The sequence below is a fragment of the Eptesicus fuscus genome, chromosome 12 (genome assembly GCF_027574615.1).
Source record: "Eptesicus fuscus isolate TK198812 chromosome 12, DD_ASM_mEF_20220401, whole genome shotgun sequence".
Classification (NCBI taxonomy): Eukaryota; Metazoa; Chordata; class Mammalia; order Chiroptera; family Vespertilionidae; genus Eptesicus; species Eptesicus fuscus.
In genome coordinates, this window is record NC_072484.1 from 86,857,832 (window position 1) to 86,884,921 (window position 27,090).

The window sequence follows — 27,090 nt, forward strand, 5'->3', positions numbered from 1 at the left end:
TCCCTCGGCCCACCCGGAAACATCACGAACTCAGTGAGATCATTTCAGCAGTCTCCTCCTACGTCTGTGTACCAAACCCGCAGGAGTGGAGTGTTTGTGCCTCTGACTCAGGAGTCGCTCCCTCACTAATTCATTAGACTTATGGGAGATGTAGTATCTATTGATTAGTGGGTGTATTTCTCTTCCCAAGAGTATTTTTTTTAAACAGATGACTTTATAAAGCCTTATTTTTTGTAAGCTGGGGAGAAATGTTAAAAATGAGAATTTTCAGTGGCTGTACCAAACTACGAAAGATGTGTGCTGAGAACATCGGTTATCCACGGCATCGTAAGCCACACCATAAAGTCATCCATCCCTGTATTTCCTAATCTTCGGCGATGAAGGGGTACAAGTGATTCTGCTCATAATGCATTTTCACATCGCCTGAAGGGTTCTCAGTTAGGCATGGAGGTTTAACATTAGCATCGGTTGAACAGACGAAGACTGCTGGTAGGAGGGACACCATGTCCTCTTGCGTGTGCCCACAAGACACTCACATGGACAGGCGAGTGGGCAGTCACAGTGGCCTCCGAGACAAGCTTGAAAAGGGACACATCCACATAAATAAATGAGGAGAAGGAAAGGAACACAGCAAGGCACATGCATTTAAACCAACCACGTGAAGTGCCAACGCAATGAAGGGAAAAGCCACTCTCCTGCCAAGGAAGCCCTTTAGCATGAGTGGGATAGTTGGGGCCGTGGTGAACTGCTTATCTGTCAACAAAGACAGACACGGGCATCCTGACCTCCTTGCTTTCCAATGGAGCCAGTGTCTGTTACGGGGAAAGTGGGGTGTCCAGGTCATCAGGCATTAAGCAGCAAACCACCACCCCTGGCGGGGAGCGGCCGGGTCCATACTGAAGTAGATCAGAAGCTCTAGATGTGTGAACGCAGGAATGAGGGCGATGCCGCACAGAGAGGTTCTTCTGTCATCCGTACAGACGTCTAACATGTGAATATTAATAAAGAAAACATCCGCCAGGCTGGCGTGGCTCAGTGGTTGAGCATCGGCTTAGGAACCAGGAGGTTGCTGGTTTAATTCCCGGACAGGGCACATGCTCAGTGCCCAGTAGGGGGTGTGCAGGAGGCAGCGGATCAATGATTCTCTGTCATCATTGATGTTTCTACCTCTCTTTTCCTCTACTTTCTTCTGAAATCAATAAAAATATATATATTTTTAAAAAAAGAAAATATCCTATTTGGTATGCATTTGAAAATTTAAAAAAAATCTCAATGTGATAAGCAATTTGGGAGTATCAACAACTATTAACAGCAACCAATTAACACTACAGCATCACATAGCTTAGAATATGGCTTTAAATGTATTACGTTAAATATTTTTTTCAGTGTAAAGAAACCTAACTTTACATTTAACTTTTAATTTATTTCCTGAAACTCATTTATTTTCCTTGGAAGAAACATGTGACCCCTGTTCTCTTTTCTTGGATCAAACCACGACTGTATATATTTAAAACATGGAATTTAATCCAGAGAAATGGTTACCCAGATGATGGAAGGATCGAGAGCTAAACTTGGAAGAGTGAATCAACTGGATGGAGATTGGCAGCAGTAGGAAGACAAAGGCACAGCCATCCGCAGGTCTCAAGGGACAAAGGGAAGAGGTGATGTTACTGTAGCTCAGAGTTCAAGGTCACAGGGGCCAGCTCCCCTGGAACCAAAGTAGGAGCAGGACAAGGAATGGAAGCGGAGGTTTGAACAGGTACAGACCAGCACAACAGCCAAATAGCGAGTTAAGTAAATACGCTCTCCATTCTCATTTTCTCCTCCAGGGTAATGTTATGCTAGGCAAATTGATTTCCTGAGATTTGGAAAGGGTACTAAACTTAGCGCCTGAGAACTGCCTTCTTCCCACATCTCGTACATAAATGAAATCGCCGACTTAGTTCCACATACCATCCCAGTAAAACCCAATTTACACACCCTCAAGATGATGAGAGGATTATCCATCGTCATTCTGAAGATACCCAAAGCATAAAGGAAGCTTCCCTGTCTTTTGGATTAGATTTAGACGGTGGTCGACGCTCGGGCAGTTGCATTGTTTGATTCAGAACTGTGATCAGAGGTATATAGTCTGATGTTCTAGAAAGCCCCATTCTTCTAAGTAGTCACTCAAGCCACACTTTGAAAGCCGCGCTCAGGGGCAGGTGGAAAGACACACGACTTCCTCGCTGAGCCCACTCAGTCCCTCCGTGCCCCTCCGCTCTGCTGTGCAATGACGGGCATGTGCAGAGGAACTGCAAAGCGCCCAATTGCAGGCTCCCGTCTAGTGAAGCACGGAAGGGGGGTTATGTCTGATGAGGTAAAAAACACTTATCCGTCCCTTTTATGGCCGGGCCAAACAAAGCTGACTGTGCACACGTGAGCCTGTGTGTGTGCTTCACGGTACGCGGCAGTTAGAAACTGCACCCACCCCACGCCATGCCCGGCTTTAATGTAAGCATTACCAAACCTCCCTGCCCTCCAGGGCGGCCGCCGAAATGCCAGCCTTTCCCACACGCAGACCGGTTAATGATTACACTGCCATTACCCCGTCACATGTTCCTCTAGTTCATGCCATTAAAACATGGTTCTGTCTCATTTTGGCTTATTACTCTGATATGAAATACGTTAATACATTTTAAAAATTAGATGACCTTTAGCACAGAATGAAGTATGATGGCATTTGCTTAATAGAGACCAGGAAGTGAAGTCGAGGCCATCGCTATACCTCGCTCACCAGAGTTCACATGGTGCCTGATGACGCAAAATAAATACAAGGCGCAAGATTATGGCTTTCGCTGTCTGGCACCTTAGTAAAAGTACAAAACGCTGGTCAGATTTAATCCCATTTTTCTTTCCACGCAATGAGAGAAGCACTCTAAGGAGGAATAGTTCAGTGTCCTTAAACTCTGTCTCAGACACTCACCTAAACTTCAGTGAAGAAACAGCATGAACTTTCCAAAACCATCTGTTCTTTGAAACGGCACTTGGCTATGGCATTTAAGGACTCCCCGGGCACTTCATCCAGCGAATGGTAAATCCTATTTGCCTGCAATGAGAAAAATAGACTTTTATTTACCTAAGCAGCTCATACTTCCATGTTTATTACAGAGACAGGAAGCCAGAACAGGCCTCCCTAGAGCATATGGTATTTTACAAGTTCTCTCACACACGAATAATGATCTGTAATACTCAACTGAGAGCCTTGGTTTTCATTATAAGCCAGTCGGAGAAAGACAAGTATCACATGATCTCACTCATATGGGGAATCTAATGAACAAAATAAACTGATGAATAAAATAGGTCCAGAGTCACAGAAGCATGGAATAGACTGTGGGATCTCAGAGGGAAGGTGGGGGTGGGGGTGGGGGTAGGGGTGGGTGGGAAGAGATCAAAGACCTTGTATGCATATATGCACAACCCATGGACATAGACAATAGGATGGTGATGGCCTAGGGTGGGGGTGGGGGGTTGGAGGCTGGTTAAAAGAGGTCCTTGGGGGGCGGGGGGGGGAAAAGGGGGACATATGTAATACTTTCAACAATAAAGGTTATACAAAAATATTTAGAAAAAGAGACATGTGTGCAAGAAGTCATTTTGTAGATGAGGATGGTGAGGCCCAGGGCGGGTGAAGTGATGCGCAAGATTACGCAGCTCGTTAGTAACAGACCTTAGCATAGTGGCCTTGAATCCTGGGCTCTAAACCTAGCTTGATTAAACACCCAGAAACAGAAAAAGATGAAATCTTCCGTGTTTTCCAGGTAGGCCATTTCCTGGAATAGTGTGTCACCATCATTTCCACGAAAGCCAAGGAAATTACAGTTGAGTCACGGTGTCCTAGACCAGCCCCTTCTCTACTGATTTAAGCTCTAGCAGTTGTAAGTAGGTATAAACCTGAAATTATTTAATGACCCACAGGATTTATGATGTTTGTAGTAATAGCATAAATAGTAAATAGTTCAGAAAATTGCCTGTTAATGATTCTTAATGAAGCAGAACGATTTGACAAGCTGTTGCTTTCTGAAAAGACTCGCCTGTGAGAACTTAAGGAGATTGGCTCTAGATTTCACTTCCCATAACTGACCATTTCCTGTCCCTCTGACCCAGCTCCCCTGCCACTATCTCCATCACTAGTGTTTCTCATCATTCTCTCTTCCCCCATCCTTTCCCCTTTCCTTCTTACCAGCACACAGGCTGGCTGGTTACTATCCCAGGTGCTAGATGGCTGGAAGCAGCAGAGATTTGAAGCTCAGATACGCCCATGTTAAGATGAAGGGAAAAAGTGGGGAGCAGGGGAGATCACAGGAAATAAAGGGGAGAAGGCATTGGACAGCATGGGGGTGGAGAAGGAAGGGACAGAGGAGCCTCGCTCTGCACCTGATGAAGGGTACAGGTGCCCCGATTCCATCTCCACCCTGTGCTTTCCTCCCCCAAGTGTTTTCTTGAACCCCAGGTTGTCTAAAATGATTACAATAATTATTTAGCTTCCACGATTTCAGGCATCCTATGACTTTAGATTCAAAGCGAAAATTCTATTCAATAATTCCCCCTGCCTCTAATCCAGGTGTATTCACTATTGCATGAGATTTATTTAACAGCAGGTAAAGAAAATGTCATGACACCATTAACCCTTGTTCTGCCATGTTGGAATTCAACCGTCTCTCCCTGTACTTAGATTCTAAGTACACTCATGCATTTGGCATTCTTTGAATTAGAACTACTATTGGAACAGTAGTACCTCTAGCTTCTTAAAATACATGCTACTTTTTAAAAAAAATTAAGGCTCAGATAAATTAGATTTATTCTGGGAATAAGTTAGATATTAAAAACATACCCCCCCCCCCATAAATGTAGTTCTCCAAGCCATAGCATCAAAAAATAAATGGAAATCTTACACAATATCATAGGTACTTTCATTTAAGACCACATATATAGTTTACACATATAGATGAACATCCAACTATATCTCTATATATAAAAGCGTAATATGCAAATTGACTGGAAGATGGAATGACTGGTTGGCTATGACACGCACTGACCACCAGGATGCCGGCCAACCTCTCAGTCCCTCCCCCCAGCCGGTAGGCTCTGATCGCCCTTACGGGGAATGGGGAACCAGGATTTGGTGGCGATTGGTGGCGGTGAACGTGAGCGGCGCCAGGGTCCCGATTGCCCCGCCAGGTCGCCCCACACAGAGGGCGACTGGCCGTGGCAGCAGGGGGTGGGGCCGGCTGCCGGCAGCTGGGGAAGATCGGCTCTGATCGCAGGCCAGGCCTAGGGGCCCTACCCATGCACAAATTTCGTGCACCGGGCCTCTAGTCTAGCAATAAAGAGACACTCGAGATACCCTTTGGTAATGGCCTCTTAGGATGATGCTACTGGTTGTTGCTCCCTCCCTGGCAGTTTTTAGAAGGATGTTTTGCATTCAATTTTTTCACCAGGTCCCTGGGTCATCCCAGATTGCAGTAGACTCAGAGGCTCAGACAGAGACGCTGTGTTCAAGTCCCCCACAGGGTGGCTCAGGTTGTGCACCTTAACTAGGATCTGTGACTCCAATAAAAGTTACAACTTGGATGATATCTTCACTGTCGGCTGGCTTTAGTTTCTGCTGTTCCTCCTCCACCAAGAAGGCGGTCCAGCCGGTTTCTCACAGGCTCTGATCAAAAGCAGCTGTCGGATCTGCAGGCAGCTCCATCCCTCCCCTCTTGGCTTCTGTCCCCTGGAGCAGGCAGAACTGAATCGCATCCATCATTCTTTTCACTCTCGAGCCTCCCAAACTGCCAGTGACTTAAAAGCATCAACCCCACTTTCTCCTCTTGCTGCAGCCCTGGACACGTGCAAAGCAAATTTCTCATGTGAACAGTGAGTAGGAACAGAAACACTTTTCCTCTCTTTAAATTCTTATTTAAATTCTCCATCAGCCATCACATTCTGGTTTGACTAATGTGTGATTAGATATTAAATTTAGTGTCATGGGGTAAAAGAAAATACTTTCTCCTTTATCTAGCTCCCTAAAGAGCTTTCCGTTCAAGGGTCCCGACTACAGTTAGGAGTCAGTATCTTACCATGGAGCCCCGCAAGAGAAAGAAGAACCTTGTTAATTTGGAAGTGCCATATTTTAGGCATGTGGATTGGACGGAAGTTGCAGGAGGCAGATTTTTGCTCAATAAGAGAACCCCACCAACTTAAGAGCACACAAAATAGCATGGACCCCCTAAGAAAGAGTAATCTTCACACCAGTGGTGTCAATTTAAATACAGGCTGGAGAATCATTTGTGGTGGTGGGATTTGGTCAAGCACAAGGATGGTATACGGAGTCACCCCCAACTGAGATTCTGTGGGAGCTAGCCAAATGTTAGATTCGAGTTAATATCCACATTTTATTTAGATTGATGTCTTTACTGATCTACCCATCGAAAACAGCACCCCTCCCTCACTCTCTTTTGCTTGCCCTGATATATTCTTCTGTATAGTGCTACTTATTATGTATTCATCATCACTGCACACTAGAATATAAGCTCCATGAAGGCAGGAGTTTCATTCACTATTGTACCCCTGATGCTCAGAACAATGCCTGGCCAATAGTAGGCTTGTAGTAATATTTGTTGCATATATATATATATAATATATATGTGTAATATTATATATATATATATATATCGTTATCTACTTTCCTGCACCTCCCAGCTCTACTCTTGGAGCTGTTCCTCCATACCCAGACCTTGGTGTTTGCACTCCACCCTTGGAGTCCCTTCACTGTAGCACATGTTATACAAAATGGCCACTTTATGTGCAACGGAAGGGCAGGGGCTGTAGTATTTCTTTCTTCATCATCTTTAGCACGTCATCTTTAATGAAAACTAATAATCCTCACTAAATGTTGATCTGATTGACGGTGGAACAATTAGCAACCATGAAGCTCAGCGTTTTCTCACTTGGTTTCTACACAGGGTGGCGTCAACTTATCCAGGTCATTTCTCCAGATAATTAGCTACTGGCCTAAGAATGTCAAAGTGGCGTAGGAAGCTACAGCAAAGTGGATGTGGGCTTGTGGCCTTTGGACTAAATTCAGAATCACCCCAGACACAAGGCTATTAGGTCAGAGTCGGGGAGATGATGGGACTTTCTGGATGCTTGAAAGCTGGGGACGGAAGGCTCAGGGAGACTCAGGCACTCTCTCTGTTCCAACGATTCGTTCTTGTTGATGAAGAATTCTGCCCGAGAACCAGGAAGGTCTTGGATGTCTGCACATATTTCCTATTAAGGTCATGGAGTGTTACTTCTAGCTCCTAGGATAAAGAGGCTCTGGCACTGGGACAGTCTGACATTCAGATCCAGTGTGGCCCCGTCGCAGAAGGGCAAACTCACACAGTGTGGTGGGCCCCTCCCACCAGGGATTCGGGGCGCCAGGGGAAGTGCTGCTGAGACTGGCTGCTTCTGCTCGGTGCTAGTCAGCCACCTCGCTTCGGGGAAGTTTTTACGTCTTCGGCCAGATAGGCAAATTAACCTCAGAGTACGTCTGTAATTTCTGTCCATCACATCATCGCCAAGGATTGCAGAGGCATGCACTCCCGTTAACGATGCTATGAATTCAGGCACGGATACAGGGAGAGTAGAGTCCCTGCCTGCCTCACCTCCTTGTCATACAGAACAGGGCCGGGAGAGGACATCTGAGCGAGTGAAAGATAGCAGCAGCAAAGGATTGAGTTTCGCTCTTGACATTTCTGACAGACAGGGATAAAAAAGTCATGCTCCATCACTTAGGTTAAAATAAGGTAACGCAGAGAGAACAGCAGCATTTGGACAAAATAGCTGTCAGAGGAATGGACATATACATTCAGCCTGAATGGAGAGTTTTTTTACACCAGAGAGCGAGAGGCCTGCTGACGCACAGAAACACTCAAGGAAAAATGATGGGGACTCGCCTGTCAACATCAGCCCAGGCGGGGATTCAGCCAGCTGTTTTACAGGTGCTGGAGGCAAGCAGGTGGTGTGTAAAGGATTCCTCAGCTGTTTCTTGCACGGCACTTTTTCAGAGCGACTGCATTTGTGCTTCCCTCTTTCATGTCTTCCTGTAACCTTAAGGCAGCTGCTTTAATGCAGATAATACTTGCATTTTAAAAGAACATTCTCCCCCAGGTTTAATGACTTGAGCTCAGAGAGGAGCGCCATCGCTAAGAACTGAATGAGCAACCATAATTTTTTTCTTTTTTTTTTCAAAATAAGAAATGAAAAAATAATAATCTATATGTTAGTATTTATGAGAAGGCAGATTTAATTAAAAAATGAATCAAGAGATGGCTGGAAACTTATAGAGTTTTTTTCTTTTTTTAAATCAAAGTAACTTTCTTTTTAGGAAGTATGGCAAATTCAATGTATTATTAAAAAATAAATATATCTTTCACAACCCATTGCCCAGAAACAATCACTATGCATGTTTTATACATTTACTTCCAATTATATAGACATATGTATGTATATGCGCGCACACACACATATACACCTATAATTTTTAACAAAATAGAGGGATTATAAACCATATATAATTTTGTTTCAAGTTTTTTTAACTTTTTGTATCCTATTATTAGTAATCCATATGTATTAAGCATAAATACTTCCTCTTTTATAGCTATGAGATTTTATCAAACTTGCTAATTAAAAATATAACACATATGAAAAAGGAGGACCTATGTAATACTTTCAACAATAAAGATTAAAAAAAAGAGGAACAAGAACTACAAAGCAGAAAACAATGAACAAAATGGCAACAGCAAGTCCTTATCCATCAATGATTTTAAATGTAAATTCAATAAACTCCCCACTCAAAAGACAAACAAACAAAAATACATATATGAGGACATGTGACATCCACGATCACTGAATGCTCCTTTAGTTTATTCACGGACTTCATGTACACTCACATGTACACAGAACACACTTCTGCCACAGCTCAGGGTAAGACAGTAGGTCATCATTCTATTTTATAGTAGTGCTTATTTGGTTGTAGAAATCCCTGCTGCACAAAACCCATGTATCCCACAATATCAGAAAAATAGGCATCTTCTCAGAATACTCTTTTAAAGAGAATGATTCTCATTTTGTATCTTTTTAAAAATACAACTGTAAAACCAGTAAGTGTCTCATTCACTGACACAATTGCTAACCTGAACTACCTCAAATTTTCTTAGATGAAAATCTCTTTTTATGAATGAAATAGAACAATATGCAACTAAAACAGAGTATAGGCCAAAACTAATCTGTAGGGTGACCTCATTAAAACTTTAAATCCTTTGTTTTGAAATTAATTCCAAGTAAGGCAGAAAGATTAACATAGTTTTGCTGATGAAGAAAAAATAAATGTATCTAAGCTCAACCCTTGGTCTCTTACAGCTCAGTACACCCGCCTATTGGTCTAAATAATTGCATTGAACTGTAATGGTTAAATCAAAATGTGTCAAAGATTTAGCCAACTAATTTATAAAAAGACAAAATTTTAAACTAGCCACATACAGGTATATCTATCATAGATTCTAGTGAAATTTCCATGGTAATATATGACTATCGATGTCTTGTTCATATTTTATGTCATTTGTTAAAGTCCTGCACACTTCTAAGAGATTAATGAGACAATGTGATTGGATATGTGTGTCTGATTGAGAATCTTATTTAAAAATGGAGATAAACGATACAGCATTTAATTTTGTATCAGTAAGTGGCCATGCCACTTTGGAGTAAAAAATAAAAATGACACTATACCCTACATCATAGGTTCTCAACCTTCTTGTTCTGAGACTTTCTAAGAACTTCTGTTTTTGTGTTATGTCTATCAATATTCACCTTATTATAAATTGACTTAGAAATTTGAAAAAGTTATTTATAAATTTACTTATGTAAATTTTAAACCCATTAAATGCAACAAATAATATTTGTAATAAAATAAAAATATTTTCTAAAACAAAAAAAGTGTAGTGAGAATTAGAGCACATTTTTACATTTCTGGAAAGCTCTTTAATGTCTGGCATAACAGAAGGAAGATAGCTAGACGTTCAGGTCTGCGTCAGCATTTAACCTACTGCAGGACGTAAAGAAACTCCCACTCACAGAGACATGCAGCTTGAAAAGGTAGATCACTTTCATAGCCTTTCAGATAACGTGAACAAGTAGCCATTTCTTAAAGGTGAGTTGCAATGTGGAATCTGATTCATACCAATGAACTTTGCATAATCCATTACACTAAAATCCATTACCTGCCTCATACTTTGTACAGATGTTTAAAATTTATATGTAATTTTATAACATCGTGAATCTGTCCTTTGGAAAGTATTGGTTCACTGAGTGAGGCAGATCTTCCAACTGTTGATTATTTCATGTTCAATAACGACAAGTTACATTTGTCAGGATCACCATCGATCTCATCAGAAAAACCTAAGTATCAGGAAGCTGCCAAGCTCACAGCGGCAGATGCACGCTTCCCAAAACTCTTATTTTACTTCATAGTTTGAATTTCATCGTTGTCAGAAAATACTGTTAGTTTCCTCTGAAGTGACAAGATCGCTTCATTGATTGTCAAGGAAATCATTCCCAAGTCCCATGTCTAAATGACACAGTGTGTCTGCCAGTGGTTCTTTTAAGTACAGTGTGTTATGGGGAAGCAGTGGTGTGTTCAGTGTGCACCCCAATCTCACTGCCAGACAGCCATCGTCCCTCAATGTAATTCACGAGTGCTTATGCACACTCCCCATTTCCTCACATGGAATGTTGGAAAGATGCGTATTAGAGCCTCAATAGTTAATATGATTTTTTGTTGTTGATAGTGCTATGAATATTTTTTACTGCCTCTAAGCAACATGTTCTCCCTTATCTTCCTTGAAATTGTAAGAGCTTCACTTGGTCTATTTTCCCTTTTACCATTTTTGCTATTGAGTACCCCAAACATACATATAAACAAACAAACAAACAAAACCATAACCAAGAAGACCAAACAGCTCCTAACCACAAGAAAATAACCATGCAAGCTTGTTTATAAGTAACACATGGCATTTGGTCTTGGTGTTGGGAAAATAAGAGGGAGTGGTAGTGATGGAGTTGAAATGATGAGTGTGTGCCCTGTTAAGAGAAAGTACCCCCCTTTAGCGGTGCCTTGTAGTGACATAGGTCCGGGGTGGCCACATCTTCCTATTCTCCTGTTCAGGGTGGAAATCCAGATGTTTCCACGAAATGTTCACATTTATAAACGTTGCCTCAAACTGAATAGGACAAACAAACATGTTGACAGGGTTTGCAGGCTGCCAGATTTAGGATTTCGCCAAGGACATAATTTGATGTTCCTGCCATCTCATGGATCAATAGACTTTGCACTTGAATCATCTCTGTCACCACTCAATGGGGACACCATGATGGGAATGGGGCCTAGAGGAGCCCTCACCTCCCTCTAGTGGTTAGAAAGTGCCAAAACAACCAGCTGAGCACCCTCATTTATTTATTGAAAAGTTTCATCTCTGTGAAACGCACTGAACTCAGCAAAGCAGACTCCGGCTATTGTGCGTGAGATGTGACCCACGTGGTCATTTTATTGTGAGTTCATATTAGACTGTGAGATAATAGGCAACAGAAGTAAGGAGCCGGGACCTCAGCTCAAGTCAGGGCTGGAGATTCTGTAACAACAGTTCTCGCCCTACCCACCAGGAAAAGAGAAGAATCTTAAACAGGTGTGCCCTACCCGAAGGTGGGGTCAGCAGTGCATGCTGTCGGCTGGCAGGTGTATATTGAGTTTTACGTACACAGATGAGACCGCGTGAAGGATCATCGAGCTAAAGTGGTATCTAGTCCTTCTGGCTAATTTGATCCCTACTTTAAGTATTTAATAGTATCTCAGCACTTACTAATTAATGGAGAGCATCTTATATCCTTTTGATTAGAAGCTTAGCTGGAGCAAAACACGTTAGGGTGGGGAAGGGGATACATTAAAATTAAATGGAAGTTTGAATAGGTCAGTCACATAGAGTGAATAAAGGTTCTGAGAAAGTGAAACAACCTTATTCCCTTTGGATGCCCACGTGGGCCTAGAACACGGGCCCACGTCCTGTATGCCTGTCGCTCAAATGTCAGCTCCGAAGGGGGCTCCCTCTGCTGCTGCCTCCCTGCTGCTTGGCCTCCGTGGCACGTCGGATAAGTTAAGGAACTGAAATACAGCTGCTTCTAGAAGCTTAATGCTTCACTGCGCTTCTGCTTTAAGAACAGGCTTTGAGTTGGGAGAAGGTCAGCAAAACCAACCCAAAGGACGCGGATGTCGCTGCGTGGCGGGCTGTTCAGAAGCTGTAGGCCTGTGGGCGGCTCGGGCAGCGGGCCTGGCGGCCTGACACCCAGTCCCTCAGTCCCCCCCGCCCCCGGGCGGCGGCGTTCACTGAGTCAGCAGCTGACAACACAGCCTGGCACCCGCTGACGTGCAAGACGATGGGTGCACGCGCTCCCTCAGAAAGCACCCGGAGGAAGAGACTTCACTTTCCAGGTTAATTTAGAAGGAAGTCCAGGCCGGTCATTCCAGCCCAGATGCCAGCTTGTATGTGGGTGCACGCGTGTGTCTGTGTGAGAACCCAGGTATTGATACAGATGGGTTCCTTTTGTAAAGGAAAAGTGTACCGATTGGGAGCTGAGGTGTCAGGAGCCCTGTCCTGGCTTCGGGCTGCCCCCCAGCAGCGGCGGCACGTGCGCCCCTGCGCGGCCAAAGGCCCTCCTGCAACCGAGATCCCAGAGGGCAGCAGGAGCGGCATCTCCCCAGTGACTTCACACGGAGGACATGGAGAAATGGGAATGTTTTTGATATACTGGGGTAAATAGAATATAATCTAAATCATTTGACCTGTTTCTTTAAATTTTTTAATGTGGCCACTAGAAAAATTTAAATGACAGATATGGCTCATATTGCATTTTAATTGTCCAGTGCTGCTTTAGAAGGCGATATTTACATCATTTCCTTCCAGTATCTCTCCCTAACTCCCGCCTCTCCTCTCTCTCTCTCTCTCTCTCTCTCTCTCTCTCTCTTTTCTCTCTCTCTCTCTCGCACACGCACACACACACTCACGGAAGGGATAGAAAGGGGCCGAGGCAGGGGGGCATTTAAAAAATACAGGCTTCAGGCAGTGCCCTGGGCGGCCCGCATCTGCCTCTTTATATATATAAATATTATTGATTTTTTACAGAGAGGAAGGGAGAGAGAGAGTTAGAAACATCGATCAGCTGCCTCCTGCACACCCCCCCACTGAGGATGTGCCCGCAACCAAGGTACATGCCCTTGACTGGAATCGAACCCCGGACATTTCAGTTCGCAGGCCGACGCTCTATCCGCTGAGCCAAACCGGTCAGGGCATCTCTTGCTTCCACAGTGTTTGGACGGAGCGGGCCAGGGACGCCCCTGCCTCCACCTCCGGCCTCCCTCCGACCTCTTCCCCAGTCCCCACTCCGAACCACCTCTGCCTCCGGGAGCAGCCAACACGGGTTTTGACCCGAACTCCTAACCCACAACCATGAGCGCCCCGATCCGTCGGAATCATTCCCCGAGGCGGAGGCTGCCTCTGCGGCCCACACCCACCTCGCTCGGGGCTTCTGTTTGCTCCGTGACCACGGGGCTCCGGAGGGCGGCCTCGCCCGAGCTGGAGAAGAAGCCGAGGGCAGCGTCTCTTAAAGGCGGGGGCCGCATCCTCTCCAGGACGTGCAGGAGCCGCCCCAGGTGAGTGGGCAAAACTCAGGACGCCATGGAGGCTGCCCTGGCCCTGGAGGGGAGCCTGACCCGGCCCTGGTGGAGCTGCAGGCCCGGCTCTCCCCGCAGAGCTCAGCTCCGGGACTTCCGGGAGAACCACTTCCGGGCGAGGAGGTGAAACTCATCAGGAAGATGGGCCACACCTGGCTCACCTCCCCCCTCGGCCCCAGGCTGGGCTGGGCGAGTGTCTCTTCGGAAGGCTCCCCCTCAAGCACGACCAGGAGCCTGTGGAGCCCAGAGGCCTTTGAGGGGCCCTCTGCACCCACCCTGGTGTCTGACTTCTGCCTGAGCCTCTCCCCAAAACCACTAGGCATTCTCTCCCATGGAAGCCCCTCTCCCATGGAAGCCCCTCTCCCATGCATTGGAACAAAGGGAAACAATAAAGCTTTTGCAGCTAAATTAAAAAAAAAAAAAAAGCTTCAAAACTCCACTGAAGGGGCTGATTTGCAGATACCAGCTCTCTGTGCCAAAGAATGGGTCCAGCCCAGGCCAAGCACTGAATGGCGTCCTGTGCTATCAGCAGGCCTTGACTTTGGGTCCAGGAGTGAAAGGGCGTCTGTCATAGTTCATGTAATTCTGTCTGCTCTGCTAAGAACGCAGGGCACAGCCAGATGCTATGGTTCTCCATCCCCTTCTTAAAGAGCCACAGGAGCTCCTCGGAGCGAACTGGTGCCGCTTCCTGAACTTGTCACTTCTGTTTGAGTTGGGTGCTCTCAAGAATGATTTGACTGTGTCGGTCAAGACTGTATCATACACAGTGGGCTGAGATGTTGACTTAAAAAGGATTTTGATAAAAGCACACTCTGGGCACTAACTTGGCTCTTCAAATCAGCCAATGAAAAACCGTAATTTCTAGAACGTGGGGTTTTTGTTAGTTTGTTTGTTTTGGGTAGGATTTTGCACCGCTACTAAATTATCCCCCTGAACTCTGACTAGTGTAGAGAAGTTTCTAGCAGCCTTTCTCCAGAACCTTGCTCCATCTTTTTGAGTTTCAGTCCCTGAAGCAATTGCATTGCCCAACTTCTTTCACCATCTTCTTGGCCAACACCCACTTCAAGGACTTCGGAGTCTTGGAGGTGAACAGATGCCAATTTGGGGTTCCAACGTCACCAAGCTCTTATCCTTAAGATGCTCTTTCGTCCATTTTAACTTGATCTACTGACTTTAACTTCTGTGAGCACAGGTGGCAAACAAACCGCTGAGCAGAACTCTTGCTGATGGTGGCCGGGCCATCCTGAATGGCTAACGGCTCGCTCTGCATGAGAAGATGGCAGTGGTCCTGGCTCCTGAGCTCCTTGGAAGACAGGGGCGAGTTCCTCAAACCTTTCTCACTTAGAGCCATGCAATGTCTCTCCTTCTTCCGAATAAATAGCCTAATTTTCCTTCAAAGTAAGAAATTCAGACAGGTCTCTGGTGGTGCTTCTTTTGGAGCATGGGACCCCCAAAACCTCTTTTTAGAATTCGTCCTTCTCTAAATGGAAAGTGATTCATGTGAAATGTAGTATATTTATTTAAAGTTATGGAAATAGTTTAAAGAAAAATAAACAGGTTTGCATTTTAATGATTTTTCACACATATGCTTTCTCTGAATAAAAAGTCAAGTGTTACATTGAGTGTTACAACATAAACATTTTCATAAGGGATAAAAAATAGATAAATATTTTTACCACTCTTTGGGTTAATTGCTCTTTAATCCTTTCAATCGGGACAATGAAAGGAAATTGATTTATACCACATTTCACTCTTTGACAAGTTTTTGTTTTTAAGTCTAAATTCCTGACAGACATTTCTGAATAATACTACCCCCCCTCCAAAAAAAAAAAGCATCTATATTTGGAAAATATACAAAAGAAAGAAAAGTATCAGGAAGTCAGAACAAGCTTCTAGCATTGGCAGAACAGCAGCCTTATAGTAACTAATTCCAATGACTGGGATTAAAATGATGCTGAGCAAAACTATGCAAATATGAAAAGATTATGTAAAATAAACTATGACTTAATTTCACTAAGTATTTAGATAACTGCACTACAGCATTAAACAAAACATTTCAACACCTAACAATTAGAATTTTACCTTCTCTTTATTCTAGATGTTATTACCAAGAAATATAATAAAGAGAAGGAATCCTATTTATTCTAAGATTTTTATAGGCTGCTACCAAAACTCCTTCAGAGTCACCACACAAAGGAGGGCCACCCCACTGAGGGCTGTGACAGCTGTAAAATGTGGTTTGGGAAACGTGACAGGGTTTGGACGACTTCAATGGGAGAGTTTCTAAAAAGCAACTCAGATTGCTCCCTGACCTGGAAGTTCAGGAAGAAAGGGGTTCATGGTGACTGGCAGCTCATTTCAAGCCTTTTGAGCACCCCCTCACCACTAACAGAAGAAGCAAAAGGACACAATTCTCAGACCTTTCAGGTGAGGATTCTGAATGTGATTCCTAGCAGGACAGGGTGCGAGGTTAAACCCAAACTCTGTAGCCTTCCCTGCCTTAGGCAAGACGAGTGGCTCCTTGAGCAGCCTCCTTCACCTTTTCTAGGACTGACAGTTTGCTTCCTTCTCAAGTCTTTAGCAACACAAAAATTGGAAATAAAATCATGACTATATCTAATTAAAGAAATAAGAGGAACGTATAACTTTGTTTATGAAAGGAACTTGTCAACTGCGTTAAAATTTGATAATATTTTAAGCTGTCCTGTAACGGAATTCCTCAACCCATAGAATTATTGTCAAGAACATAAAGTCCACTCATATAATTCGATTCTTTCATTTGCAGCAAGATAAACAGTAGACAAATATTACTTAGTGTGTTGTGTGTATAAGAAAACGAGTGTGTGTGTGTGTGTGTGTGTGTGTGTGTGTGTGTGTGTGTGTAAAGCTCTCCTCATTCATTCATTTCAGGGTAGAATGTGAAAGTTGATAGGTTTGAGATTTAGGTAAAATGATGACTTATTTTCTTTGTATATATGAATATTGACTTTTTTCTCAGAGTTTGTTTACTCCATGACAAGATGATAAGACTCCTGAAAAAGACTGACCCATTCACACTAGAACAAAGTAAGAGTTTTATTATACTCAATTGCATCAAGCTCTTTGATTAGAAAAATACTTGGGCAATCTAACTTCTAGAAAAAATTATATGTTGTTACTTATTAATAGTAACCCTAAGTCCTTAGAGAAAACAGAATTTAACATGAGTAGTGACCCTGTGGATATTTTTAGAAGTTAATACCTATAACATTTCTGAGATAAAATGAAAACACATAAGCAAATTGACAGTTGAATGGGCAAAATGCATGAGTCTGCTGATCTTCCTATCTAATAAAAGAGTAATATGCAAATTAACCACCACTCTGCTACACCCACACACCATGCCCAGGAGCGAGTATGCAAATTAACCCAACCAAGATGGCTGCAGCCACAGAGTGAGCAGGAGGCTTGGGTTTCCCGGCAATGGAGAAAGCCAAGCTTTCCGCCTGCCCTGGCCTGCCCTGGACTCCACTCAATGCTACAAAGTTTCATTTCTAGAAGATAAATAAATCCCAATAAAAATGGCTGCGGCCACAGAGCAAGCAGGAGGCTTAGCTCTGCTGAAGGCTACAAAGTTTCAATTATAGAAGATAAATAAATCCCAGATACTGGGGCCTCCGCTTGGGTCACTGGGGGGCGTGGCCAGTCTGCAAACCACCACAGGCCCTCGCCCAGGCCACCCCACATCCCAAGGGAACCCCCACCCTGATCTGGGACAACCTTCAGGACAAACCAGCTGGCCCCCACCCATGCACCAGACCTCTATCCTATCTAATAAAAGAGTAATATGCAGATTGATCATCACTGCAACACACAATATAGCTGCCCCCATGTGGACACAAGATAGCCGTCACAATATGGCCAGCAGGGGAGGGCAGTTGGGAGGGACCAGGCCTGCAAGGGAGGGAAGTTGTGGGCGATCAGGCCAGCAGGGGAGGACAGTTGGGAGGGACCAGGCCTGCAAGGAAGGGCAGTTGGGGGTAATCAAGCCTGTGGGGGAGGGCAGTTAGGGGTGACCAGGCCAGCAGAGGAGGGAAGTTGGGGGCGACTAGGCCTGCAGGGAAGGGCAGTTGGGGGGACCAGGACCTGGTAGGATCAGGCCTAAACAGACAGTCAGACATCCCTTGAGGGGTCCCAGATTGGAGAGGGTGCAGACTGGGCTGAGGGACACAACCCGTGCCGCCCTCCCCCCGTGCACGAATTTCGTGCACCGGGCCTCTAGTATATAAGAAAAGGCTAATATGCAAATCGACCTAACAGTGGGACGACCAATCACTATGTCGCACACTGACCACTAGGGGCCAGATGCTCAATGCAGGAGTTGCCCCCTGGTGGTCAGTGCACTCCCACAGGGGAGCGCTGCTCAGCCAGAAGCTCTGAGCTGGGATCATGGCTGGTGAGCGCAGTGGTGGTGGCAGGAGCCTCTCTTGCCTTCGCAGCAGCCCTAAGGATGTCTGACTGCCAGCTTAGGCCCGCTCCCCTGAGGGCTCCTGGATGGTGAGAGGGCGTAGGCTGGGCTGAGGGCCGTGCCACCCCCCCCCCCCCCCCCCCCGCACCATGCAAGAATTTTGTGCACTGGGCCTCTAGTATATATATAAGAGCTTTCCCTTCTCATTTTATAATCGTTCATGAAGATGAACATAATACTTAAAATGTTTACCTGCATAGTTATTCTTTTAACCACTTTTGCCTTAGCCAGCAAGCAGGATTCAGAACATCTTAGAGCAAGGACATGATGTGGATGAGGGAGAGGAGTGGGGAAGGGGTGATTAGCTGAGTTTGCTGGGTGGTGTTCATTTTCCTCTTACTCCAAAGTACCACCAATAGCGTAAGAAAGGGGGATACGATGATTTCCAATAACTGACAGGGAAGGCCATGGGTGGGTGGCTGTAAAGCGGGAAGGTTCTCTCTTGAACCAGCAGTTGCTAGCCTGCCTTCTGAGATTGGGCTTTTCTTTATCGCCTGGCTGAGCGATAGAATATCACATGTTGCCAGCATGTATACAGTTCTGAAAAGCTTACAGATGTCAGTAAAATAATTCTTTAACATTACATATACATATATACACATATATCTATCATTCTTTTGGAGTTTTACAGTCAACTTTCTAAATGCATACAGGGTAGATATCCCACATGGAAGCTAAATTCCAAAACCTTCTGATTTTTGGGTTTGGAATGTGAAGTGTGTTCTCAGAACGTGGCCAAGAGATCAACTTTTACAACTAAGCTTTGTTCCCGCTCGTGTTAAGGCTGCCTCATGTACTCTGAGTGCACAATCCCGCCAAAAATAGGAGACAGAAGAGCGACCAGAGCATGGAGCTGCAGCTGTTACTTTCTTCCTCTATTAGGTGTTTCTTCATCTGCGGTAAAAGGATAGCTTAGTGCTTACCTGGAGTCATCGTGAGGATCCAGGGGTCCTCAAACTTTTTAAACAGGGGGGCCAGTTCACTGTCCCTCAGACCGTGGGAGGGCCGGACTATAGTTTAAAAAAAAACTATGAACAAATTCCTATGCACACTGCACGTACCTTATTTTGAAGTAAAAAAACAAAACGGCAAAAACACCCGCATGTGGCCCGCGGGCCGTAGTTTGAGGACGCCTGATTAGATAATGAATGTGTTGTATCCAGCACACAGCTATCACTCAATATTGGTGACTGCCTTAGGACTATTAACCACGGCTAAGGAGTGGGAAGGAGCAAAAACAGAAACGGGGCCTGGGACATTTCCAAAGAGCCATTTCCTAGGTGAAAATCTCCTCCCTGTCAATTTGCAACAGCTCTATTAGGCCAGCTTTTAGAGAGCATCACTCATCCGGCCGGAACACTGCTGTCCAATCGCAGGAGAGGAGGCTGAGCACACTGACCAGGGAGTGACCGTGGCCACCCAACCTTGGGAAGCTACCCCCGCCCCCAACTTCTTCTCAGAAGACCTCTTTGAGCCTTGACTTCAGCGGATTATCTGATGAGGAAAGTCCTCAAACGCGTTTCCCAGTGTCAGATTCAGCTCAAGCGGCACCAGCGAGCACGGGAGGTGCAAGCAGGGGACGCGGGCACGGTGTCGTCTGAAGGCGCGGACCCTGGGTCTTCAGTTCAACACAGTCTGACATTTCGTTACGGATTCTAAAGCGGCATTTAAAATTCCTTCGGGTGGAGTGCGTTTTCCCTTGTCCTTTCCTTCGAACAGAGCACGACTCCCCTGGAGAGAACCAAGCCTCCGGGACAGCATTCCCTGCGGAGACCATCAGGACTCAGTTGCCCTTGGAGTCCAGAAGCTGCGGGAGGGACGGTGTGCCCAGGAAGCGCAGGAGGAAGCACTGACGGTGCTGGCTGCGAGCCCCGAGGTGTAAAACGGAAAAGCTAAAGGCCACTCAGAATTTTACTTTTAGCAATCAACCGGTGAAGTTTACTCTATTTTCCTGGTTTGCCATGATTATAAGAACATACAAAAACCACGAGGAAATGCATAGTACAGAGATGGTAGTAGAGGTGACCCTGTTCTAAGTACGTACTTTAGATGTGTAATCCTTAATAACATTATTCACTATGGGTGTTTTTATTTAATGTAAATCTTGGAATCCTGTAGGAAATAGGGATCTTTTTTTTTTTTTTTTTTTTTTTAGAGAAATTGTACTAGATTCAGTTTTCAACACTTTGAAACAAATAATTTAATTGTTCTGCTTGGCAACGTGAGTCATTAAGAAATGCCAAAATAAGGCTATTATTATCCATTTTCAGAAAGTGTGTTCATTCATTCATTCATTCATTCATTCATTCATTCATGTTTGTTATGAACACCGCAGCTCCTAGATTAACGCAAGCTTATGACTCTGGAAAACACGATGACAAGCAATTAGCTATCGTGTCGCTTCCAAAGTGGCGAGAAGCAGGGAGAGACAGTGAGGATCTCAGGGTCTCCGCGGAGGAACAAAGGTGGAAGAGGCTAATCCAGTTGGGGCGTCTGGAGACCTTCGCCGGAGAAATGTCACCTGAAAGCCGCACAGCTCCCTCTCCACGTTAGGGCTTCATAGATATTTACAGAGTGAATGAATGAGCGAACAGACATCGGAGGATGGAGGCTCACAATGCCAGGCACACACCAGTTACTCCGCACATGCTTCCTGGACGGAATGGCAGAATTTGAGGAAGGACATCCTAATCCAGGAAAGAGCAAACACAGGGACGTGTGGGAACAGTGGGCAGGGTTATGGGGGGGTGGGGGGGAAGAATAATAGGAAAGAGCTCGAAATGGGGGGTGGGGGGGGACCCAAGTCCTGGGGAATCTAGGGAAGGTGGCTGGATGGGGTCAGATCTGGATGGGGTCAGGTCCGGATGGGGTCAGATCCGGATGGGGTCAGATCCGGATGGGGTCAGATCCGGATGGGTCAGATCCGGATGGGGTCAGATCCGGATGGGGTCAGATCCGGATGGGATCAGATCCGGATGGGGTCAGATCCGGATGGGGTCAGGTCCGGATGGGGTCAGGTCCGGATGGGATGAGATCCGGATGGGTCAGATCCGGATGGGGTCAGATCCGGATGGGTCAGGTCCGGATGGGTCAGATCCGGATGGGGTCAGATCCGGATGGGATGAGATCCGGATGGGGTCAGGTCCGGATGGGGTCAGATCCGGATGGGGTCAGATCCGGATGGGATGAGATCCGGATGGGATGAGATCCGGATGGGGTCAGATCCGAATGGGATGAGATCCGGATGGGATGAGATCCGGATGGGGTCAGATCCGGATGGGGTCAGGTCCGGATGGGGTCAGGTCCGGATGGGGTCAGATGAAGGGAGAGAAGCCATTGGCTGCTTCTCAGCTCCTGCGGGAGAGGGTTCAAGCACTTTGACACACCTCCCGAGGCTTTCGGAGATCTGGTGCCTGCCGGCTTCTCCAGCCTTCTCTCTGCACTCTCCTCCTCTCCATTCATGCTGGATTGTGTCCAGTTTCTCAATAAACAGCATTTTCTCTCACCTCCAATTATTACACCTACTTTTTCCCTTCTGGCAATCTTTCCACGTTTGTCCTTCTTCCAGCCCCTCTGTCTGGCTAACTCCTACTTAGCCCCAGGTCTCAGCTTTAACATCACTTCTTCCAGGAAGCCCACCTGCCTCCGGTACTAGGTTAGCTCCCCCTTCTGTTCTTCCATTGGTCCTGCACGTCTCAGGGCTCCTATTGTCATGACCTACCTGTTGTTAGTCTTCCCTGTGTATGGTAGGCTCTTTGAATGCAGAGACCTGGCCTACCAGGCAGCTGTATCCCCAGTACCTAGCTCCATTCCTAGAAGACTAATGACCCGAATTTGTTGAATGAATGGAACAGATAAGATGGGTGTTAGGAATATTGATCTGACTGGAGCATACCCCATATTTTTGAATGAAAGGAACGTAGGCTTAAACAATGAAAGTGACTGGCAATGGTGTATGTTCATTAAAATGTTATAAAATGTTAAATAGTAACAACTGCTAACATTTATTGAGTGTCCCTTATGCCAAACACTGTGCTAATTACTTTCTAAGCAATATCTCATTTCATCCTCATAGTTAACTCATGAGGAAGGTATTGCTAATATGTGAAACCATAAATACAATTATACATAAATAAAAGCCGACTATCATACAAAAACATTGCGTCTATACCTTACATACCACTTACAGTTCTGGCTACCACAGCTCACAGGATATATATGATGCATCTAAAGTGCATAGGGGGGTAGCCGTATAAAGACAGGCTTAAAAAATATGGGGTATTAAAAAGATGTGAAGCCTAGGAAGCTTTGAATGACTTGGAAAAGCTGACAACAGACTTACCCACTGAAAACCCACTAAAACTTCAAAGAGGCAAGTTTAAGATCCATAAAAGGTTGTGCTGCCAAATATTACTAAGAGTAGCTTGAAAATAGAAAATCATTTTTAAACATTCAAATGACTCATGAGTCATAGAACTGTAATAAATTACTAATGAACATTAGGATTTAGTGGCAACTTCTTAACCTAAGTAAGAAGAATAACTACATTCTTTTGTAACATATCTCCTGGTGCCAGTGTAATAAAAAAACAACCCCATGTTTTTAACAGGTCCCAGAGTCCAATTCAGTGCAGTATTTTTATGTTCTTTACTGACATTATAATAGATATTCATAAATACTCGATTGTAGCCACTTCTTCACATAGGCCTCGCATAGTGTCTGTCTCTAAGCTCAATAAATGTTCATGGAGTACTAAGAGAGTGATCAGGGATTCCACAGGCTAAGAACCTGAATTTTCATTCTATTTTGAGGCAATGACATTGGCTCCAAACCTAAAAGATGATTAAGAGTATCTAAAAGGGAAGGGATCTAATTGCCACCATTACTATAAAAAGACTGTGTCCGCAGGGGAGAATGGGAGCAAATACGGGAACACACACACACACACACACAACACACACACACACACACACACAACACACACACCCCTTTCACTGTTTTCAGTGGATACATATAACTGGAACTTCAACCTTGAAGTAGAATGAAGAATTCACCTGACACACAGTTTTTCTGCTTAGAGTTCGTTTTTAGCGGTTTGGCAGTAAATTCAGATTTACTTGGAAGGTCAACCTTTTCTCTTTAAACACTTTATGAGGATTTTCATTTCCTGTGCCAGGTGCCAGAAAGCAGGGAGCTCTGCTTGGCTGGTCCAGGCAATGGGGAAGCTTAGAAAAAAGAGTAAGATTCCCTTGACTCAGATTCGTCTGTGTGTTTGACATTACCTAAAACTTCTGAGTTTTCTTTTTTGTTTGTTTGTTTTTTTTTTAGGGTGAGAAGTGCCAGTTTTAAGATAAGTGAAGTATATAAATACCTCCCTGGAATTATAAGCAGCACCTTGGAATCTAAAAACCAGTGTTGTGCCATTTTTATATTCTACCCTACTTCCAGACAAGCTTGCGCCAGGACAACACCGTGGCTTTCCCGGGTTCCCTCAGTCTACAGTCGCTCCTTTGGATCACACGGAGGACAGTCTTGAAGGGAGGTGACTACATGACAGGAAAGACCCGGGGGGAACAAGGACAAATGACTTTAAAAAAGTTTGGGGAGAATGTTTTAAACAGAATGGAGCATGTATCAAAGAGAAAGTGAGGAAACTCCCAATACACATGAAATGTCAGAACAAGGTTATGAACATCAATGTGCTCCGCAGAAACAATCAAGAATTCCTTGGTAAAAATCATGGGCCCTAGTTTTTTTCCCCAGAGAAAAAAATGAGAAACAGACTCTATACAGATGTGTTCCACTGATTGTGGGTAGAATGTCCACAGCAGTGCGTGCAGCCATTTTTGCAGACATATCAAGTCCTAAGACCATACTATTCCTTTGCCCATGTTATTTTAAAGCTGATTGATAAACACTAAAAGAGCTCTCCTTAAGCCCCTGGGAAATCACTATGACGGTCCTTTTCAAGATCATAAATACAGACAGAGATCAATTTGCAAGCCAAGTACGAATGGGAAAAGGGCTCAGGAGAGCAGAATGGAATTCAGGAGCATCAAATTACCAGTCTTCTGTACAGAGCGTTCTTATCTCCAAAGAAATTCTAATAAAGGCCGGAACCATTAGGACTAATTCTGAAATAGTAGAACACTGGCTTCAAGGATAAAGTTCTAACATTATTACATTATCTGGATTACTTCCTAAAACATTAAATTGAAAAATTAAAAGGGAACCAACAGTAGTACCACATCAAGAAGATCTTAAAGATGGTCCAAAATTCACTTTAAAAAATTATAAGGTTAAAATATTTGGATGCAAATCATAAAGATATTTACACACACACACACACACACACTCCACTATAATTACACAGTTTTCCTAATTAATTTCTCGAGGACAAAGCCAGACAGAAATATAGCATAATATGGCGTGAGTTTTAAAGAACCCCAAGAATCTAGCCCCAAGTTTAAATGCCTGTTTTTTTGAACAAATATACAGAGTTGGGACAAAGCTTCCACCGGAATCTGAAGGAAATAACTCTAAATGTCTTGAAAAGTCTACTATTAGTGGCAGCAGTCACTGTAGTGACATTTCAAAAAGAGTGATAATGCTGTATAGAACCAGAGAACTTTACTGCTACATAATATGTCCATCTAGTCCAATTTCTGCTTACCTACAACATGTACTTCACATCCCTCCATCTGCTCTGCCTGGGACCACAGCTATACAACATTTCCCAGGGTTCCTTGTAGTTAAGTCATGTGATTAACTTCTAGCCAATGGGCTGTGGACAAAAGTGATATGAGTCACTTTCAAGCCTACCTCTATAAAGCTTCCCTGTTTGCTCACCTATTCCCTCCTCCCCGCTCCCCCTCCCCGTTACTGTTGAATGGAAACAGAGGACTCTGGAGTCTAGCAGGAAGGCAGCGTCACAGGATGAAATGGGCCTGGCTCTCTGAATCACCCCATGGAGGAAAGCTACCTGTTGACCAAGAATGCCTACCTGACACTGGCACTGGTACGTGAAAAAGCAATTTTGGGATTTATCTGTAATAATAGCTAGTATTGCTACCTAACTAATTTGTGATCTATGTGGCTTTTGTACAGACATTGGCATTTAGGGATATTAGCCAAAATGGCCACTGTCCATTATACCCATTTTGAATCCTGCGATATTTACTAAAGAAAACTACTGGACAATTCCCCGTGTCTAGTCAAATGAAGATCAGAGGTCCACCTTAACTCCTCCAAGAATTCTGTGAATCTCTGGGGCATAAAAATTATCAAAGTCAAGGGGAGATCTATAAAGAACAAGAAATAATTTAAATATGTGGTCCATGCTTCAAAAGAAATTTTAACATGAACTTTGGTACTTCTGATGTCATGTTGCTTATAAAATAAAAGCAATCTGAAATGGCCATTTCATCCCACACATTGACTTGCAGTGAATTACGTGGTTAAAAGTTAAAACTGGTGATTATATACTCAGTAAGTTAATGTGCAGTTGGCTCTTGAACAACATGAGTTTGAACTGCCTGGGTGCACTTATACACAGATTACATGGATTTTTCCCCCCAATAAATACACAGCTGGCCCTTCTTATCACTGGTTTTACATCTGCAGATTCAACTAAACTTCAATCATAAAGTATTTTTTATACCCAGTTGAGAATCCACAGATGTGGAGGGTTGAATGTAAGCATTGTTCTACACCCGTGGTCAGCAAACTGCGGCTCGCGAGCCACATGCGGCTCTTTGGCCCCTTGAGTGTGGCTCTTTCACAAAATACCACGGCCTGGGCGATTCTATTTTGAAGAAGTGGCATTAGAAGAAGTTTAAAAAATTTGGCTCTCAAAAGAAATTTCAATCGTTGTATTGTTGATATTTGGCTCTGTTAACTAATGAGTTTGCCGACCACTGTAATCTACACCATTTATATAAGGGACTTGAGCACCCATGGATTTTGGTATGCACAGGGGTCCGGGAACCAATCCCGCAGACAGCAAGGCAGCACTGAGGTTTGTGGAAATTTACAAGTTAATTGCAGAATTTTTGAGTGCACAGGGCTCAGCACCCTAACCCCCATGCTGTTCAAGGGTCAACTGTATTTTGCTTAATACCTCAAACTAACATTTGGATTATATAAATGTAATCAACCATGGATATAAGATGCACTTTCCACAATAAAGTGCGAATTATGACACTATGGTTTTTTATTATTTATATGAGCTTCATCCTTCTAATTTTAAAACTCACAAATTGAAATTGCTTAGATATAAGAGACAAGTTTATTGGTAATACTAAGCATAAATACATTTTGAGTTCAGAATAGATGAATAGAAGAAAGGAATTTAAGTAATGTGCCCAGTATTTCACTGTGATTTTTCATCATCTAATGAGAAATGTTTTACTGTTATTTGGGCCATTCTTATATAACTGATACAATGACTTTTTAAGCTATTGAATGAAAGGATAAGTGTTGCTGAAAAATCAGGAAGTACGATCAGACATTCCTCAGAACAACAACAACAACAAAAAGCCAACTCTGCAAATACATATCTAGTCTCTGCATTTAAAATGATGGCATCCTATGCAGTTAAAAACATAAATAGGAAGGGGTGGGATGTCTGGGATGTATGTCTCCACCTGTTTCTTGACATGTGGGTTAGATTAAGGGAATAGGCGAGGACATGTTCCTAGAGGAAATATTAATAAACGAGACCCAATATTTCACAGAATAGTTACAAGACTAAGAAATGAGTGAACGAGGAGAAAATGATGTTAGCTAACTTTTATAA

At 44.1% G+C, this 27,090-nt stretch overlaps 1 protein-coding gene across 4 annotated transcripts in view; it reads right to left on the reverse strand.

Annotated features, from left to right (window-relative positions):
• The window catches only part of DTNA (dystrobrevin alpha), a 220,514-nt gene that overhangs the window by 156,363 nt on the left and 37,061 nt on the right, over positions 1-27,090 (reverse strand). For all 4 annotated transcript variants that reach the window (XM_054723821.1, XM_028155711.2, XM_008148310.2 and 1 more), the window contains exon 2: positions 2,966-3,088. The gene's annotated coding sequence lies outside the window, so the exon portion shown is untranslated. The remainder of the gene's footprint in view (positions 1-2,965; positions 3,089-27,090) is intronic.